The sequence below is a fragment of the Nannospalax galili genome, unplaced genomic scaffold, assembly GCF_000622305.1.
Source record: "Nannospalax galili isolate Female #2095 unplaced genomic scaffold, S.galili_v1.0 scaffold1372, whole genome shotgun sequence".
NCBI lineage: Eukaryota > Metazoa > Chordata > Mammalia > Rodentia > Spalacidae > Nannospalax > Nannospalax galili.
Genome location: NW_008331307.1, coordinates 731,886 through 740,804, shown reverse-complemented (window position 1 = coordinate 740,804; position 8,919 = coordinate 731,886).

Sequence of the window (8,919 nt, the reverse complement as noted above, 5' to 3'; positions counted from 1 at the left end):
TATATATATGTATATATTTAGAACTGTAAAATCCTTTACAGAGATTGTTCTCTTAATCAAGATATAGTGATCTTTATTTCTTTTAATTTTTGATTAAAGTCTACAATGTCAGAAATTACATTCGCTTGATTTCTGTTACATTGGAGTATCTTTTTATACTTTTTCATGCTAAGGCTTTGCTTGTCCTTGACAGTGACTTGCATCTTGTAGGTAATAAATAGATGGACTTTATTTTTCAATTAAATCTCCTGATTTTTGATGGGTGGCTTAATAGCATTAACACTCATCATAGAAAGGTATGTATTCATTTATGTAATTTTTAAAAAATTATGTATTTAATAACCACATGATTATAAGAAGCAGTTCATTACAGCATTAACATATTCAATAACAATTTCCAGAGCAAAGATACTTCTCTTTCAATACTGGTGGTAAATTCTTAGGTTCACAGTTGAGTTAATACAGTTATACAATATTGAACTCAGTATAAACATTAAAAGACATAAAATTTAACAAGGTTTTAACTTTTTAAAAAAAATCTCAATTTCATTTTAAAATATTTGTTTCCTACAAAAAAAAACTAACTTTCAGTATTTTACTAACATTTAGATGTTTCCCCATGCACATCTAATCTCTGTGTGTTTGATTATTACTAGTCAAAGTTACTTTCTGAGATCCACCTGAGCATGTATATAAAATCATTGGGTAGATTTCAATGGTAATATGATTCACCTCTACTAATTAACACGGAGCAAATTTTTATGCTTCTTCCTTAAACATAACTCACTTTTTAAATTTGTTGATATTTTGAGGTGTATTTCATACAGAACATCCTCAAAAATCTTATTCATCTATATACCCACATCCCAAATGGCACCCTCCCATAGTCTCCCCCCACCCCCCTGGTGCTCATGTACTCTGTAATCCCGCTTGCTGTCCACTGTGTTGTTGGTGCCCCCAGCTGTTCTCCAGTGGTTGTCCATCCACTGAATCTAGTCAGCCTGTCTAGAGTTCCTTGTTTTAGGAAGATCAGCTGTTTCTCAGCTGGCAGCAATCAGTTGTCAATATTCCTTTAGGTAAGATGGGGGTCTGCTGTTCATTATCCCAGATCTATGCTGGGTTACTGTCTGGGAGTCACTTGGGCCACCCTGGCCAACAATTCAAAGAAAGGTATCTCCTGTCTGGAATTGTTTCTTGTTATGCAGCTTTTAGCTATGCACATGGACTCTTAAAGAATTATATTGGTCCCTTAAATCTTAGGTTATACTTTCATTTTGGGTGTTTAAGACCATACAGTCTGCCCAGATAAACCAATTTATTTTTACTCTTAAAGTCATTTGAGGATCTGTTCCTCAGAGATTACATGGGCTTGGGAGAATCCCCTGGTTCCTTTCGTTTACCAGTTCCACCTATGTGAAGATAAGTCAACAGACCTGCTCAACCGTGGCTGGTTTCACTTAGAAGCATGGAAGAAATGATTCCTCCGTGTTGACCCTCCTTTTTTTAGACTGGACACTGGTTCAAGTCCATCTGGAGGGGTCTCCTCGGCCTCCTTGATCAAGAGGAGAGGTGACCCACCACCATTATAGGACATTTTGAGAGCTGCTCATAGTCCCCTGGAACTAGTCGACCTAGGAGGGCAAGGAGCAAAAGGGTCCTTTATGTCCGGCTGACCAAATTATTATAGGCCTCAAAGTATGGCTGTTAAACATCCAAGAAGGTTAGCTCCATCAGTCTGGTACTTTTAATTACCATGTGTTATGTAGATAAAGCTTGGGCAAAGACCAAACATTCTCAGATAAATCTTGCCTAGACACATATTATATTCCTTGAACTAGTTGTATGTGAGATTTGTCAGGAGGTTGTTTGATTAATATGGTTCACTCTAACCCTTCCACTATGGTTTCCCCATTTAAAGTGCCCCCATTTTTCCCATTCCTTCCTTAAAAATATCCTTCTTCTATGGTTCCACCTCTCTTGAGCTCCTTCTTTCCCTTTATCCCCAAGGATCCTTGTATAATCGTCCTCCTCCCTCCCCTTAAAATAACCTCATTTTTATCCAGATCTCCCTTATGAACACCTGTTTCCCACTGTTCTTCTCTTTCAGATTCTTTCTTTTCCTTTTCCTCCCGGTTCCTTTTCATTACCCTGGTTCCTGTAGTTATGTCTGAATACATACTCACTTATAAGGATTTGGTGCTAGGATCCATATATGAGGGAGAACACACATCATTTTTTTAATCTGAATCTGTGTTATTTCACTTAGTATAACAGTTTCTAGTTCCATCCACTTATCTGCAAATTTCATGATTTCATCTTTCTTTACTGCTGAGTAAAACTCCACTGTATAAATGAACCACATTATCATTATCCATTCATCAGTTGAGGGACACTTAGGTTTCTTCCATCTCTTGGCTATTGTGAAAAGAGCAGCAACAAACATAGATGTACAAGTGTCTCTGCAATGGGATGAGTTCTTTGGGTATATGCCAAGGAGTGGTATAACTGGGTCAAATGGCAGGTTCGTTTGTAGTTTTTAAGAGTCTCCACACTGCTTTCCATAGGGGTTGGACCAGTTTTCAGCCCCACCAGCAGTGGATGAGCATTCCCTTTTCCCCACATTTTTGCCAATATTTGGTATCATTTGTTCCCTTGATCTTAGACAGTCTGACTGGGGTAAGATGAAATCTTAAAGTGGTTTTAATTTACATTTCCCTAATTACTAAATGACATCAAACACCTTTTAAGATTCTTCTTAGCCATCTTTAATTCTTTTGAGAGCTCTCTGTTCAGCTAATTATCCCATCCTTTAATTGGGCTACTTCCTTTCTTGATTCTTTGTTTTTTGAGTTCGTTATATATTCTGGATGTTAATCTTTTGTTAGATGTGTTGCTGGTGAAGACTTTTTCCCATTCTGTGGATTTTCTCTTCATTTCTTTGGTTGCTTCTTTTGATGTACAGAAGCTTTTTAGTTTAATGCAGTCTAATTACTGATTCTTGACCTTGTTTCCTGAGCAATTGATGTCTGAATTCGAAAATCCTTTCCTATACCTATATCATGTAGGTTATTGCCAATGTTTTCTTCTAACAGTTTCAGAGTTTCATGCTTTGACTTGAGGTCTTTGATCCATTTGGAGCTGACTTTTGTGCAAGGTGAAGGATAGGGGATTAGTTTCATTCTTCTTCAGGTGGAGATCCAGTTTTGCCAGCACCATTTGACAAACATGCTGTCTTTCCTTCAGTATGTATTCTTGGCCCTTTGTCAAATATCAGGTGGCTGAAATTTCATGTACTCATATTTAGGTCTCCAATTTTGTTCCATTGATCTACGGGCCAGTACCATGTTGTTTTTGTGAGAGTACAATGTTGTTTTTATGGCTAGAGCTCTATCATACAGTTTAAAGTTTGGTACAGTAATCCCCCCAGCATTGCTCTTAGTTCTCAGGGTTGCTTTGGCTATCAGAGGTCGTTTGTGCTTACATATGAATCTTAGAATTTTTTTTCCAACTTTGTGAAGAATGTCATGGGTATTTGATTGGAATTGCATTGCATCTCCAATGGCTTCTGGTAGGATGGTCATTTTCACAATATTAATAATTCCCATCCATGAGCATGGGAGGCCCTTCCATCCCTCCTTCTCTTTCTTTAAGGATATAAATTTTTTATTGTAGAGCTCTTTAATGTCTTTGGTCAGTTTTATTGTAAGATATTTTATTTTATTTCATTTTTTTGCAGCTATTGTGAAAGGCAGTGTTTCCATGTACTCTTTCTCTGATTGCTTGTTATTGGTATATAGAAAGGCTACATACTTCTATAGACTAATTTTGTAACCTGCAACTTTACTGAATGTTTTGATAATTTTGAAGCATTTTCTGGTGGAATTTTTGGCATCTCTTAGGTATAATATCATATCATCTGCAAAAAGGGATAATTTGATCTATTATTTTTCCATTTATTACTCCTTTAATTTCCTTCTCTTGTCTTATTGCTCTAGCGAGAGTTTCAAGCAGTATGTTAAAAAGGAGAGAAGATAGTGGACTGCCTTGCATGGTTCCTGATTTTAATGTGAATACTTCCAGTTTTTCTCCTTTTAGAATGAATTTGGCTGTGGGTTTGTTGTATATGGCTTTAATTATGTTGAAGTATAGTCCCTCCAGTCCAATTCCCTCTAGAACTTTGAACATAAACATATGTTGAATTTTGTCAAAGGCTTTCTCTGCAAATATTGAGAGATGAACATGTGGTTCTTGTTTGCAGTCTATTTATAAGATTTACGATGTTTATTGACTTATGTATATTGAACCATCCCTGCATCTCTGGAATAGAGCTGACTTGATCATGGTGGATGATCTTTTTGATGTGTGTCTGTATGTGGTTTGCAAGTATCTTGTTGAGAATTTTTGCATCTATGTTCATTAAGGATATGGGTCTATAGTTTTCTTCTTTTGTTGTGTCTTTACCTGGCTTTGGTAGTAGAGTGATGCTGGCTTCTTAGAAAGAATTTGGAAGTTCTTCCTCCATTACTATCTTTTTGAATAAACCAAGTAGTATCTTCTTTAATGTGTTAGAGAATTCTGCTGTAAATCTATCTGGTCCTGGGCTTTTTTTTAGCTGGGAGGTTTTGTATTACTGTTTCAATTTCTTTATGTTGTTATAGGTCTGTTTAAACTATTGATTTCTTCTTAGTTTAGTTTTGGTGGTTCCCATGCTTTTAGATACCTGTCCATTTCTTTCAGGTTTTCAATTTAGTAGCCTATAGGTTTGTAAAGTATTCCCTTATAAACTGGATCTTTTTGATGTCTGTTGTGATGTCTCCCCTTTAATCTCTGGTTTTGTTGATTTGGAGGTGTTCTATCTTTCTTTTGGTTAACAGGGCTAGTGGTCTGTCAATATTGTTTATCTTTTCAAAGAATTAGCTCTTGGATTCATTGATTCTTTGTATTGTTTTCTTTGTTTCTATTTCATTAATTTCTGCTCTGATTTTTGTTATTTCTTCTTGTCTGATGGTTTTGGGCTTCATTTTCTGCTGCTTTTCAAGTATCTTGTGTTGTAATGTTAAGTCATTTATTTGTGGTCTTTCTGATTTTTTAATGTAGGTACTTAGAGCTATAAATTTCCCTCTAAAGACTGCTTTCAGTGTGTCCCAGAGATTTTGTTGTGTTGTATTGTCCTTTTCATTTAGTTCCAGGAGTACTTTTATTTCCTTCTTAATATCTTCTTTCATCCATCATCATTCAGGAGTGTGTTGTTTAATCTCCATGTGTTCATGTAGTTACTTGGGTTTCTTCTGGTGCTGATTTTAAGCTTTGTTGCATTGTGGTTTGAGAGAATGAATGGAACTATATCAATCTTTTTTATTTGTTGAGGTTTGTTTTGTGCCCTAGTATATGGTTGATTTTGGAGAATGTTCCATGGGGTGCTGAATAGAAAGTACATTCTTCGGTGCTTGGGTGAAATATTCAGTAGATGTCTGTTAGGCCCATTTGATGTATGGTATTATTTAATTCAGGTGTCTCTGTTAATTTTCTATCCTGTTGACCTATCTAATGAAGACAATGGGGTATTGAAGTCCCCCAGTATTAATGAGTTGGGATTAATTTGGGTCATAAAGCCCTGCAGTACTGATTTTATGAAGTTAGGTGCACCAGAGTTTGGTGAATATGACTGTAATATCTTCTTGGTCAATTGTTCCTTTGATCAGAATGAATTGGCCCTTTTATCTCTGATTAGTTTTATTTTAAAGTCTATTTTGTCAGATATTAGAATTGTAACACCTGCTTTCTTCTTAGTACCATTTGCTTGGTATATATATATTTTTCTATCCTTTCAAGTGCCTGTCCTTGAAAGTGTGATAGGTTTCTTGCAGACAACAAAAAGATGGGTTTTGTTTCTTAATCCACTCAACTAGTCTGTGTCTTTTGACTGGGGAGTTCAGTCCACTGATTATTGGGAGCTGTAATGAAAGATGAGTATTGAATCCTGTCATTTTTATTCTGTTTACATTCTTGATATAGTTTTACTTTTCCATAGTTATACCTTCATTGAATTTCTTTCCACAGCCCCTTGGGTATAGTTGTTCCTTTCTTCAGCTCTTTGTTATGCTTCCCTGATTAATTGGCAGTCTTGGAAACATAACTAAAGAGTTCTGTTTCAGTTTATGGGCACTGGAGCTTCTCAGCACCATTAGCTTGGTTTCTATATAGAAATAATGAGTTATAGTAGTTGCTAAGAGTAATCACAAACACTACACCTTATATCTAAGATATTATAAGTATTATGCAGCTGAATCTTGGATACTGTAAATGTTGGGTGAGTTTCGGTTGGTGAAGTAATGTATTCTTGGTAGTAACGTAATGTATCCTTGGTTATTCCTTGGTTACTTTCTGTTTAGTGATGTATCCTTAGTTATTCCTTGGTTACTCCAGATCTGATTCCTATATAAGCTTGGTTTGGTTCAAATAAACATGCACTGGCACATAAACCTCTGCATCCCCTGTGTCCTGATTTCTATCCGTTGGTGTCCCCAAGCCCTTCAGGCTTGAACTGTGGTCACTGCACCATGACAATTGATATTTAAAGTTATTAATGAAAGATATATATTGATTCCTTAGCTATGCATTTCCATAGTTATACCTTCATTAAATTTCTTTCTGTAACCCCTTGGGTATAGTTGTTCTTTTCTTCATCTCTTTGTATTGCTTTAAGAACTCTCTGAAGGGCTGGTTTTGTGGACATGAATTCCTTCAGCCTATTTATGTCATGGAAGAATTTTCTTTCCCCTTTGACTATAATAAACATTTTAGCTGGGTAAAGTAATCTGGGTTGGCATCTGTGGTCATTTAGAACTGGGAATACTTTGGTCCAGACTCTTCTGGCTTTTATAGTTTGCACTGAAAAGTCAGCTGTAATTCTGATGGGTTTTCCTTTAAATGTGACTTATTGTCTTTCTTTTGCAGCTTTCAGTATTCTCTCTTTGTTCTGTATGTTTAGTGTTTTTACTATGATGTGCCATAGAGAATTTCTTTTCTGGTCCTGTCTATTTGGTGTTCTATATGCTTCTTGTATTTGTATGGGCATGTCTTTCTTTAATTTGGGGAAATTTTATTCTACAATCCTGTTGAAGATCTAGTAAATACCATTATCTTGAGATTCTTCTCCTTTCTGCATGCCTATGATTCAAAAATTTGGTCTTTTCATGGTGTCACACAATTCCTTCATATTCCATTCTTGTGTTGTCTTAAAGTATTCATAATCTTTGCTTGAGTGTTTTAATTCATCTACTTTATTTTCCAGTCTTGATATTCTGTTTTGCATTTCATTCATCCTATTGGTGAAACTTTCTCCTGTCATTTCTAGTTGGCTTACTGAGTGTTTCATTTCCTTCTTCATTTCATCCTGAGCATTCTTCAATATTTCTAACTCTTTTCTGAATTCATTCAGAAGTTTATCCTTATCTTGTTTCAATTCTTTGATTTCTATCTTTGCGTGTTCTTTAAATTCAGTGAACTCTTTCATCATGTTAAAATTGTTCTTTTGAGCGCCTTGTGTTGTGTTATCTCTAAGGGGTTTTCATTGTACTCCTCTAGAGGACTGATGGTTCTTGGGGATGTATTATTTTGATTTTTCATGTTATTATTTTTCCTCTGTCACTTTGACATGTAGCTTTCTTTTGTAGATTCTGGTTCTTGTGTGAGACTGAAGCCTTCTTTTGTTGATTTTCGATGTGCATCTTTTTGTAAAATTTGTGTGCCTTTGTGGTTTATTTATTGGGCATGAAAAGCTGGTTGGTCCAGGCTTTAGGACCTTTCTTTTGATTTTATATTGGGCTGGCCAAATTGCTTTTGTCTTGCTGCTCATGAGTTCCCACAGAGGCCCAAGTTGAATGAGGAATAGATGTTCTCAGACTTTCTCCTAAGGTCTGGATTCCTCCAGGAAAGATGTGTGCCTCAGGAATTTGAGGGCTGGGCTATCTTGGGAGCAGGGCCCAGGAAAGATGCAGGCCCCGATGTAAAGGGAGGTGGGGACAAGAAGATGCCTGCGGGCTCCTGGAGACTACAGGGAGGAATTGGATTGGTCTGGACACAAAGGATCAGGAAGATATGGGGATTCTGGGATAAGAGGTCAGTCCACATGTCTGAGGTGTCACAACAAGAGAAGGGCCAGTGCTCCTGTTAGAAGGAGAGATGGGGTGGGGAAGCTTGGAAGGTGAATGAGGCTGAGGGAGTCAAGGCGCAGTGGGTACAGCAGCCAAACTTAACCAGGCAAGCTGCTAGCTCCAGCCATTTTTATAATTTTTGATGTTTGTTACTTTCTTCATTCTAATTTGCTTACTTACTCTTCTAGTGTGTTCTTTCCTGTTGCCTCAAGTCTAAGTTTTTGTTACTTGTGTAGGATGCCTACAAGTATCTTCTGTAATAGTGGCTTAATTGTCATGCATTCCTTTAATTTGCATTTTTCTTGATAAGTTTTTCTCTCAGTTATGCAGAAAAAGAAGAAAAGTTTCAGGCCTTTAGCTAATTTGCTGGACAGCAATTTGAGCTGACAGTATCTCTGTATTTCGGAGCTTGATTTTCATTTCACATCCCAAGTTTCTATTGAGAAATCTGCTCTGTTTTCTACTACTTTATCTTTATGTGACTTGTTGCTTCTATCTTATCACTTTCAGTGTTCTTTCTGCATTCTGTATGTCTAAATGGTGAACTTGTGTACTTGATGTGGGAAGGTGTTTTTCTGGTCTTGCCTGTTTGATATTCTAAATGCCTTTGCTGCTTGGATTGTCAGCACTTTCCCATAACTTTTGTTATGATTTTATTAAATATGTTTTCTATTCCTTTAGCCTGGAAATTTTCTCCTCTATGCTCATGTTTTGTAGATTTTGTATTGGGGGGCATGGACTTCATACACACTGATTAGTATTA